Below are 10,335 nucleotides of genomic sequence, written 5' to 3'. Positions count from 1 at the left end.
TGTTATAAAGTTAGAATGAACAACACAAAATTCTTGTTACAGAGAACAACATTACTTAGTCGAGCATAAACAAAATATAATAGAACCGTTATGTAAAATAGAAAAACACGTCAGATTACTGAACAAAGCTAATAACGAAAACCACACATGAATTAGAAATACTGGTACAGGAGCAAGTGTTCCACCAGGGCTGGGCCCTTAGCCTCCAGGGACACAGTGCTCGAGATTACTCCAGAATCAAAGATGGAGCGAAAGCCAGATTTATATTAAAACATCAAAACAGAGTTACAGTGGATCTCTCTTCAACGAGAGTCAATGATCAAAGTTCCAAATACAAAGGAGAACTACATAAAAACAACAACAGTTCATCCCCCGGACTAGTAGTGCTGCCCTTTCTTATAACAGCTGAGCAGAGATATCAACGATACAAAAAATTGTTAAGATAGCGATCCCTCAAGATCAAAGGATCCTGAGGTATTTTCCAGACTGTTAATTCTTAGTTATCCTCTTTTTCTCTTGTGCCGATTTGGTATCTCCTTTTCCCTTTCCCGGCTGATATGCTCCAATTTGGATTGCCTTGTTTGCATGCAGTTCCCTGTCAAAGGGACATTAGTTAAATTTGTCCTGTCTTTTCCTTTGGGACGGCAATCTTCCGTTTTCTCCTTTTCCTGCATAAGAAAAGGAAAATTATTAGTTATTTTACGTTACATACAAATCCTATAGATTTTATCATAATTTATTATTATCTACCTAGTTCATGATGCAAAGAAGTTATGAGTTTTAAAGAAAAGATGACAAAATAAACGATAATAACATACCTTCTCTAGTACTCAAAACACCCCCCTGCTTACCCTTTTTCATGCCCTCATGAAAGCATTGTAGTTGACATGCAAGGCAGTGAGAGAGTAGGCCAGAGACGGGATCTCATGAGGTGGTCTACAGCCATGATGCCTAGCTAGGTGTTCAAAAAGATGTCCTATCGGACCCTCAGTCATTTCATACAAGGCTTGGTATCCTGATGCAGGGTACCAAATAACCGGACTACATAACCTATAGCCTAACCAAGATGGGTCTTCTCTCAGAATAAGGTCACCATAGAGACCCAAGAAATCAACAGCTAGCTTAAGGTTCTCATAGTTAAATGGTTCCCTGAGTTGGATGTTCGGATTAGAAGTCTGATATCGGAATTTGGCAGCTGCAATAGCAAGGTCCTTGATGGTAAAGAAATATTCTATCCCTTGCTGATTGATTGTTGTATGAATAAGTCCTAATGCCTCAATCACGCCTGGAGTCCTCATGAGGTTCCTATGTTTATTCCACAACTATAATGGGTCTCTAGGCTCAGCTCGCACCCATAAGTCTAATCTATTTTCTTGTCTTTGAAAGGCATTATAGGCTTTAAGCCATTTTATTTGATTAACACCAAAAGAAATGAATGCCTACAGTTGGATATCCCCAACGAAAGGGCCGAGATTCTGCTCTATTTCTTGAGCTAACACAAGGTTATGCAGATAGAATTCACATAATAATGTTTGAACCTTCACCCCATAGTGCTTACAACAATTTATGAAATCATCAATAGTGTTTATTTCTATCAGGGCTCCTGCTTTGACAGCTTTAATTTTCAATTGCAAATATCGTTCCATTAAAAACAAGGCATAGTTCCTAGCAAGTGCTCTACATGTTAGGATGTCAGTAGACAAAGAGCATAAGGTATCCATTTGTTTGATGACTACATCTAGTCTATGAGTTACCTTTTTGACCCTTTCTTCTTCCTTTTGTCATTCTTCAAAGGCCTTGCTTTTGGATAAGTTGACATTCCTCAGTTGTTGTTGTAATTTTTCATACTTTTCTCAGGAGACAGTCTGTTCTGTAAGTTTCTCTACTATTTTCTGGGCTTGCACCAAGTTATTTCACATAGTTATTGTCCTCGGATCACTGTCCCACATAGTATTTGTAAGCGAAAGGTTTACTTGAATCTTCTTATTGGATTGTCTCGTGTTTATGGTTTGCATTTCCCCAGAGGACTATGCCTCTATCTGAACTTCTTTGTCACAGGCCGATATATTATTTGTTTGTACTTCGACATGGGCGATAGCTAAATGTTGTTCCTTTTGGTTTTGAATGGCAGGTTGGACTCGAGTCCTCCTAATCTTTTTCTTGAGGGGTTTCACTGGAATGGTTGCATGTTTTACCCTCGAAGTCCATTTTGCTCTCTTTCCCATTTTCAAAACCCTAATTTATTGTTGAAGTTGTGCTATCACATTAATCAATATTTGCTATTCTTTTCGTAATCTTTTAATTTATTCTATTTTTTTGGAAGGAATAGCTGTCTGTTTACCTAGGCCTGGACTTTCGCCTTGGCCAATTTCCTGGTTCTCTTCTTGGGGTGCTTCCTCATTGTTCTGATCGGGTTGTTCAGGAGTAAAAATCATAGCTTGTTCTATTATTTCCTGGGTGACTTCTTCTTCCACCCCTTCTCCTTCATGAAATTCATCCGGTGTAGTCTTCGATGTGGAGGTTTAGTGGGCTGAGAGGTTGAGCATATTCGCCCATATTGGCCAGAATTTGGGCCAATTCATCCTCTTGCAATGGATTTTGCAATGGGCTTTTTTCGCATTGCTCTGTCTCTTCCTCTGCCTACCCATACCACTCGGTCTCTTCCTCTATTTCTCCTTCCTCATTTTCCTCCAACTCTTTCTCATTCTCCTTTCCTTCCAGTTACGGGGGTTGCTCATCCCCCGAATCATCTATCTCCACCAGTTGACTGGTATTCCCTTGGGAATTTTCCAGCCTCGCTCTAATCCATGCCAATCTAACGGATTTCCTCCGTTTCAATGGTCTATTCAATGTACTGGTAGCATGTTTTCGTTTTGGGGCAGGCAGAGTCAGTCCCCAGTCTATCATGACGATCAGTTCCTCCCAACTGCTCTCTTGTTGAGCAAGATTGTAGCTAACTATCAGTTGTATTTACCCATGGTGACTTATTACTGATTCTACGTGGTTTGATTTTTTCATGCTTTGGGCAACATCATGTAATAAAGAATTTAAAAACACAGGAAAATTCACAGAGCATTTCTGTTTTAATACGACCAGAATTTTAAGGTGGCATGGTCTTACCACGTCTTTCCTAACTTCATAGGTGATGTAACTCTGGATGATTCTTGCCAATTCTGCCCATGGCTCTCCTAATGCCGCTGGTAGAACTCCCTTCCTCTTACAGTCAGGTTATGGCCTTCATCTTGGAAGATTTTTATGACGTTTCGTAGTCTCTCCTTCTTCAGAGTCCACACAGGTCTAGTGGCTGGCAGTCCCGAGACCTCTGCAATTATGTCATCAGTGACTACTATATGTCTCCATCTTACCATGGAGTGATGTTCTTGCAAGTTCTACAAGAATTCATTTGCTACGGTCTCGTTGGATTGTTGTAAAAGATTGAGATAAACTATCCATCCTGCCCTTGTTAGGATTTCTCATGCAGCATCAGAGACCAACAATTTCAAGAGTGATGACCGAATATTATGTAGACCAACAATCTTCTGAGGTGGTTCCATGATTTCCTGCAGATAGCCCATGATTTCCTGTAGAGTCACCGATTTCCTGTAGATACGTTGATTTCCTATAACTGCTTTGATTTCCTGCAACGATCTCTATGGTTGAGTATGTTTCGGTCAGTCTCAAGTAGAAAAAAACCATGGGTTTTATCAAGAAATTTGTTTACATGGATGCTGTCCAATTGGCTGCCTCAAAACTGCCACCAAAACTACCCAGATCTTTAGACCTCTCAGAGATGGTCGTCTTGGGAAATAACTCCAGCAAACTAAATGAGAGCAGTTGGATCCATGCTTTCAGTCATGGATCAAGCTCATCATGTCTATTTTTATTGTCTTGTCTAGTTATTATTAGCAAACAGTTGTAGTATGTTAGTTTTCTTAATTCGAGCAAGTTTATGCCTATGCACTTGTATAAAGACTTTTATGTTTCATTTGCAAAGAAGGAAGGGCTGATACACCAGACTTTTGTAATACTGTAATATTTGTTCAGATTAATGTAAAGTTCCATGTTTTTCTAATCTCGCTGTGTAAAATCCTTTAGCAGTTGAAGGGGTTGTGAGTAAGGGAGGGTCCCCTTTACTCACAACTCTCGTAGTTGCAGGTTTGTGTTCTTTTAATTATTTTCATGAATTGACATAATTGTTACACAACTTTTGTTCCTCTTTTCTAATTTGTAGAAGCACATGTATGACAGTTAAATGGTGAATCTTATTTGATGAATATGTTTGGAGTTATTTGAGTAAGCTTTAATTTACATCACGAATTGTTGAATTGGTTTAATTGTTGTTTGATTGATCCATTATCTTTATTTGATCAACATCAACAATTTTAGGTGTTGTAGAGGGATGAGTAAATCCACTCCATAGCCTTTGTTGCTAAGTGTTGATGAGGAAAAGAGATATTAAAGTTGTGTATGTGGTTTGTTTAGAAAAACACTTAAAGTATTATCCTGCATATATTTTGCACAACATCTCATAAGGTTACCTACCGTTGGTTGATAATTTATTTCAACCAAATTATAAAGCTATAATTTTCCCAAACATTTTGGTGCCATTGCCGGGGAGGTGCTAAGGGATGACACTGAAAGTTTTTTAGCGTGATTTCTTTTTGTTTGTTTTTTTTAGGATTGGGGGAGGCAAAGAGGTAAGATGTGGGGTAAGGCCTACAGACCTGCAGAGATCCGAATTCGCTAAAGGCATGTCTTGATTTTTTGGTAAGTAGAAGTTTTTTTTTCCAAATAGGGGCCAATATAAATTTTCAATTATTTTTAGTGGTTGTGTGAGCACCACTTCGTTCACTAATAAATTGTGAAGGAAAAAGGAGTTTGTAAAGAACAAGGCAAAGGAGTTAGGGGAATCTGAACCGAGGACTGAAAATTCTGAATAGGGATCGACAACTAATCCTAAGTTGATCAATACCCCCACAACACAGAAGAATCCTTCCAACAAAGAATCTGCTTTTGCTTATCATCAAGAATCTCCTCTTACTAGGGGGATATCATCCTTGCTTACTGGTCATCCTGAAGTGTAATTCCTCTTCAATCCTATTCAAGATCCAGAGTTCCAGACAAATGACTCTGAAGGATCTATAGCTTACTAGGGTCCCATTCCCTTTTGGTTCGATATGGCTCATTTAGAGGGTCCTGGTACTATAAATGGGGACTATCATGAGAAGGAAGAGGAACCACTTACATTCAAATTTCCTATCAAAGATTCTGTTGGGGTGAGTCAGATGAAAATCATTCCTCCCTCTACTTTGCCTAATTTTCATGGCACCTCTAGTGAAGATCTCGATGCCTTGTTATTCGAGTTTGATGTATTGCGTAGGAGCTACGAATATTCTTAAAATACTCAAAAGTTGAAGTTGTTTCCCGCCACATTGAAATATGTAGCTCTCAGCTGGTTCATGGGACTGACTGCAAATTCCATTTCGACATGGGATGACATCAAGAAGGTGTTCCTAAAAAAGTACCAGGATTGTTGTAAAACCAGGGACATCTTAGGCATGAACTAGAAGGAGGAAGAAAGCCTGGAAGACTTCCTGGAAAGATTTTAGTATAATTTGCAAAGATCCAATATGAATTAGCTGAACAAGGAAACCTTGAGAACAATTTTGGTAAGAGCCATAAAACTAGAATCTCTTGAGGTTTTGAACTTGATGATAGCAGGTGATGTATTAAAATTAAGTTATACATTTGATGTGTGTGAGTTTTATCGATGTTATTCAAGGGGAAATTCTAAGGTTGGAAAAGTATCAAGAGATACTTCTTCCAAATTCACTAAATCAGTTGCAGGGGCCGTGGTAACTAGAACTGAAATGGTAAACTTATTTGAAAATTTTAAAACATATATTCTTAGCACTTTGTCTTCACAATTAGATGTTTTACAGGCTAAGAAGAAGCATGAGGAAGTGGAGAAAGCCTTGGTTGTGTTCTTCTCCAAGTGTAGGAAAAACATCCCTTGAGGGAATGTCCTACAGATAGTATAGAGGTATGCCAAATTTGTGAGGCTGATCACTCTACTGATCAGTGTCCTGCTCTTCCAGAGATTAAAGTAGCATATCTAGCATATTAGGCATATTCCAATGCACTCTATGGAATGGCACCTCAAAAACCATGGCAACCATGTCCTACAGGTATGTCACAACAACAATCTCAATTTGCTTATGCCCAAAACCAGATATGGAACATTCCAATGCCATGGTGCCCTTGGCCTCGAAACAACATTGGCAGGGGAATTTTCCTTACCCTATTGCACCAAATTATCCCCCTCAAAAATTTTATTCACCACAGCCCATACCCCAACAAATGGTTCAACCAAAAAAATAATAACTTTAGTTGCCCACCCCACCAAATCAACCATGTCCCACACAACTTCCTGCCCAACCAGTATCCAATCCCAACAATAAAGTCATCCAATCTACTAAAAATATTGGAGTGGCCACCTATCCCACTTTTCCTACCTATTGTATTGCACCACAACCTCTACAGGAAATTTATGTTCCTGTGCTGTGGGAATTTACTGTGTCACTGCATGAAATTAAACTCAGATTAGGAAAAGTTGTGACTTAGCCTGGAAAAACTGAAGAGATTATAGAGGAAGACACTCTGGATACACCTGAAGTAGAAAACACACTAGAACCATTAGAAAAAACCATTCCAAATTCACAAGAACCTTCCTCGTCCCATGCTATCTAGCCTCCTTTGCCAAAGAGGTTGGAGCTGAAAATAAAACAACTCGAGTTTGATCTTGTGTCTGAACTAAGAAATGTATGCATTAAGATCCTGTTACTACAAGAAATTAAGGATATATCGATTTATTCAAAAATAGTGAGGGAGCTATGTACCAAGAAACAAGGGAGACAAAAGAAGGAACCTTCCACAATTCAAGTAGGTGGGAAACTTGCAAGTCTTATGTCCACCACATTTGTTACTGAGAAACATGCATACAACAAAATCCCTGTGGTTACCACCTTTATCAATGGGTATCCGATAATAAACACTCTAATCAATTTAGGTGCAGCCATCAATGTGATGAAAATGGAGACATTATCTCACATAGGATCCTTTGACTTACTTCCTACTCCTACCATGTTAGAATTAGTAGACAAATCTAAGGTAAAGCCAGAGGGTGTATTAGAAGACATTGTCATTTCATGGGATTCCTAGGAGTACCCTATAGATGATTATGTTCTTTGACATAAGACCAACTTGGGAGGGAATCTTTTGATCTTGGGGAGACCTTGGTTGGCTACAGCAGATGCCTACATAGGGTGTAGGTCTGGGAACATGACCATCACTCATGGGGTTAAAAATAAACACATCAACCTATAACCCCTAGAAAACCCCTCCTAAAATTAGAAAATACTTATTGGGATGATGAAGAACATAATTCAAAAGTTATTCACCCAGTGTTTATTATAGCCCAAGCCATGAGCCTTAAGGAAAATAGAGACAAAAATCTGATAAATTGTCATATTTCTAATCCTCATTTTTCGCAGAATTTAGAGGGGCAGTCTAGTCTTAATATAGATATCATTACTGGCCTGCAGAACTCTTATAAATATAGTACAACAATTGAATTACTTTCAACCCTCTTATATGCATTTCTCGCGTATTGAATGACTGAATGTGGAGGTAAGGTAGTTGAAATATTTTCTAGGAAAACTCTAAATATCAATTCTTCCTTGACTCCTGAACAAGATAAATAATTAATTCAGAGATTGAAAGGATTTTCAGATACATTTTCTTGGGAATATACAGACATGAGTGGTATTCACTTGGACACATGCATTTATCATATATACATAAAGGGAGATGCCAAGCTTGTGAGACAACCACAAAGAAGAATGAACCCTGCTTTGCAAGAAATTGTAAAAAAATGAATTGTAGAAATTGCTAAATGTAGTGTTCATTTATCCTATTTCAGATAGTGAGTGGGTAACCCCATTGGTTATCATCCCTAAAAACAATGGTAAATGGAGAGTGTGTGTAGATTATAGGGAGTTGAACAAAACTACATTAATTCCCTTGTCTTTTATAGACCAAGTGTTTGACACTTTAGCAGGGAAGAAGTATTTTTCTTTCCTAGATGGGTTCAGTGGGTACAATCAAATTAAGATAGCTTCAGAGGACCAGGGGAAGACAAAATTCACATTTCCTTGGGGAACCTATGCATATAAGGTACTACCATTTTGTTTATGCAATGCAACAAACAAATTTCAAAGGGCGATACTTGGTATTTTCTTTGATCTTTGCATGATTGCATAGAGGTTTACATGGACAATTTTAGAGTAATGGGTGATACTTTTGGAGAAGATTTACATAATATTAGGAGAGTTTTGAAGAGATTTAGGGAAACTAATTATATTTCATTGAGTAATGAAAAATGTTTTATGATTATGACTCATCTTATTATCTTGGGTCATCATGTTTTTGTTGTAGGAATTAATGTTGATCCAGCTAAGATCGAAGTAATTGAAAAGATGCCCCCACCAACCAGTCAAAAGGGAGTTCAAAGTTTCCTTGGACATGCAGGCTACTACAGAAGGTTTGTTGAGAATTTTACAAAGGTAGCCTTGCCATTGTTTAAATTATTGACTAAAGAGTTTGAATTTCATTGGAATGATGAGTGTCAACCTGCATTTGATACACTTAAGGAAAAACTTTCTTTAGAACCTATCTTGAGAGGTCCATATTGGAAATTTCCATTTCATATTTCCATTGATGCCTCTGATTCAACTATAGGGGCGGTATTGGGCCAAAAGGAAAATCTTGTAACCCATGCTATCTATTTTGTTAGTAAAAAATAAACTCCTATAGAACTGAATTACACCGTAACTGAAAAAGAGTTCCTTCCTATAATTTATGCAATTAATAAGTTTAGACATTACATCATTGGTTATGAAGTTTTGGTACATATTGATCATTCTTCTATTTGATATCTCATGAAAAAACCAATCACTAATGACAAGATTACTAGGTGGCTTTTTCTATTGCAGGAATTTGATATCAAAGTGTTGGACAAGCTAGGAAAAGAAAATCAGGTAGTTGATTTCCTATCTAGGCTCAACCATGCACGTGAGGATATTCTTGTTAATGATAGCTTTCCTAAGGAGAATTTGTTTTCTATTTTTGTCAAAACACCTTGGTTTGCAGATATGGCCAATTACCTTGCTATAGGAAATTTAACACCCTACTTCTCATCTAGTCAAGAAAAGAGAATTATTAGAAAAAGTATTGATTACGCTTGGATAAAGGCGACCTCTTTTTCATCGGCACTAACTTGATTATCCACAGGTGTATCATAGATGATGAGATAAATGATATTTTGAGAGCTTGTGATGATGAACCCTGTGGAGGACATTTAGTAGATACACAGACAACCTATAAGATCCTTCGCTCAGATTACTATTGACAAAGTGTTTTCAAAGATGCAAAGTAGTATGTTCGTAAATGTGATCGGTGCTAGAGAATAGGGCGACCTGTTCAAGAAGATGAAATGCCTTTTCGGCCTCAAGTTCTCATAGAACCATTCGAGAGGTGGGCTCTTGATTTTGTAGGTCCCATCAATCCTATGTCTAAAGGTAATAAGTATATTTTAGTTTATACTGATTATGTTACGAAGTGGGTGGAAGCGAGGGCAGTACCTAGAGAAATGGAGAAGGTAGTGGTAGAATTTCTATTTTTCTAATATTTTTCTAAGATTTGGGGTACCAAGGGAAATTGTTACTGATCAGGGTACTTAGTTTGTGTCAAGTCTTGTGGAGGGAGTTGTACAGAAATATCATATTACTCATTGGAAGTCCACCTGTTACTATCCACATGACAATGGGCATGTGGAATCAATAAATAAGGTGTCAAAGACAATCCTGACTAAGACAGTGCAATTACATAAGAAGGATTGGTCTGGTTGACTTCCTGAGGCATTATGGGCCTATAGGATCATAGGTAGACAAACCACTAGGTTCTCTCCATATGAATTGGTGTATGGAAAACAAGTTTTACTGCCAATTGAATTTCAGATTAGAAATTTTAAGATGATAGCAGATTTGGGCATAAACATTAATGAAGCACAACAACATAGAATCCTGCAACTTAATGAGTTGGAATAGATTAGGCAGGATGATTTTCATAATATTGATCTAATCCAACAACAACAGGATAAATGGAATGACATATACATTAAGAAAAAGTAGTTCAAAGAGGGAGACTGGGCATTGTTGTTTGATTTGAAATTTAAGAATTTTAAAGGGAAATTTAACACACATTGGCTTGGCCCCT

Source organism: Pinus tabuliformis, chromosome 9 (genome assembly GCF_031772625.1).
Source record: "Pinus tabuliformis cultivar Carrire ecotype Pingquan chromosome 9, CPIR1, whole genome shotgun sequence".
Lineage (NCBI taxonomy): Eukaryota > Viridiplantae > Streptophyta > Pinopsida > Pinales > Pinaceae > Pinus > Pinus tabuliformis.
The sequence above is the reverse complement of the archived record's forward strand: the minus strand, read 5'-3'. Positions refer to the sequence as shown.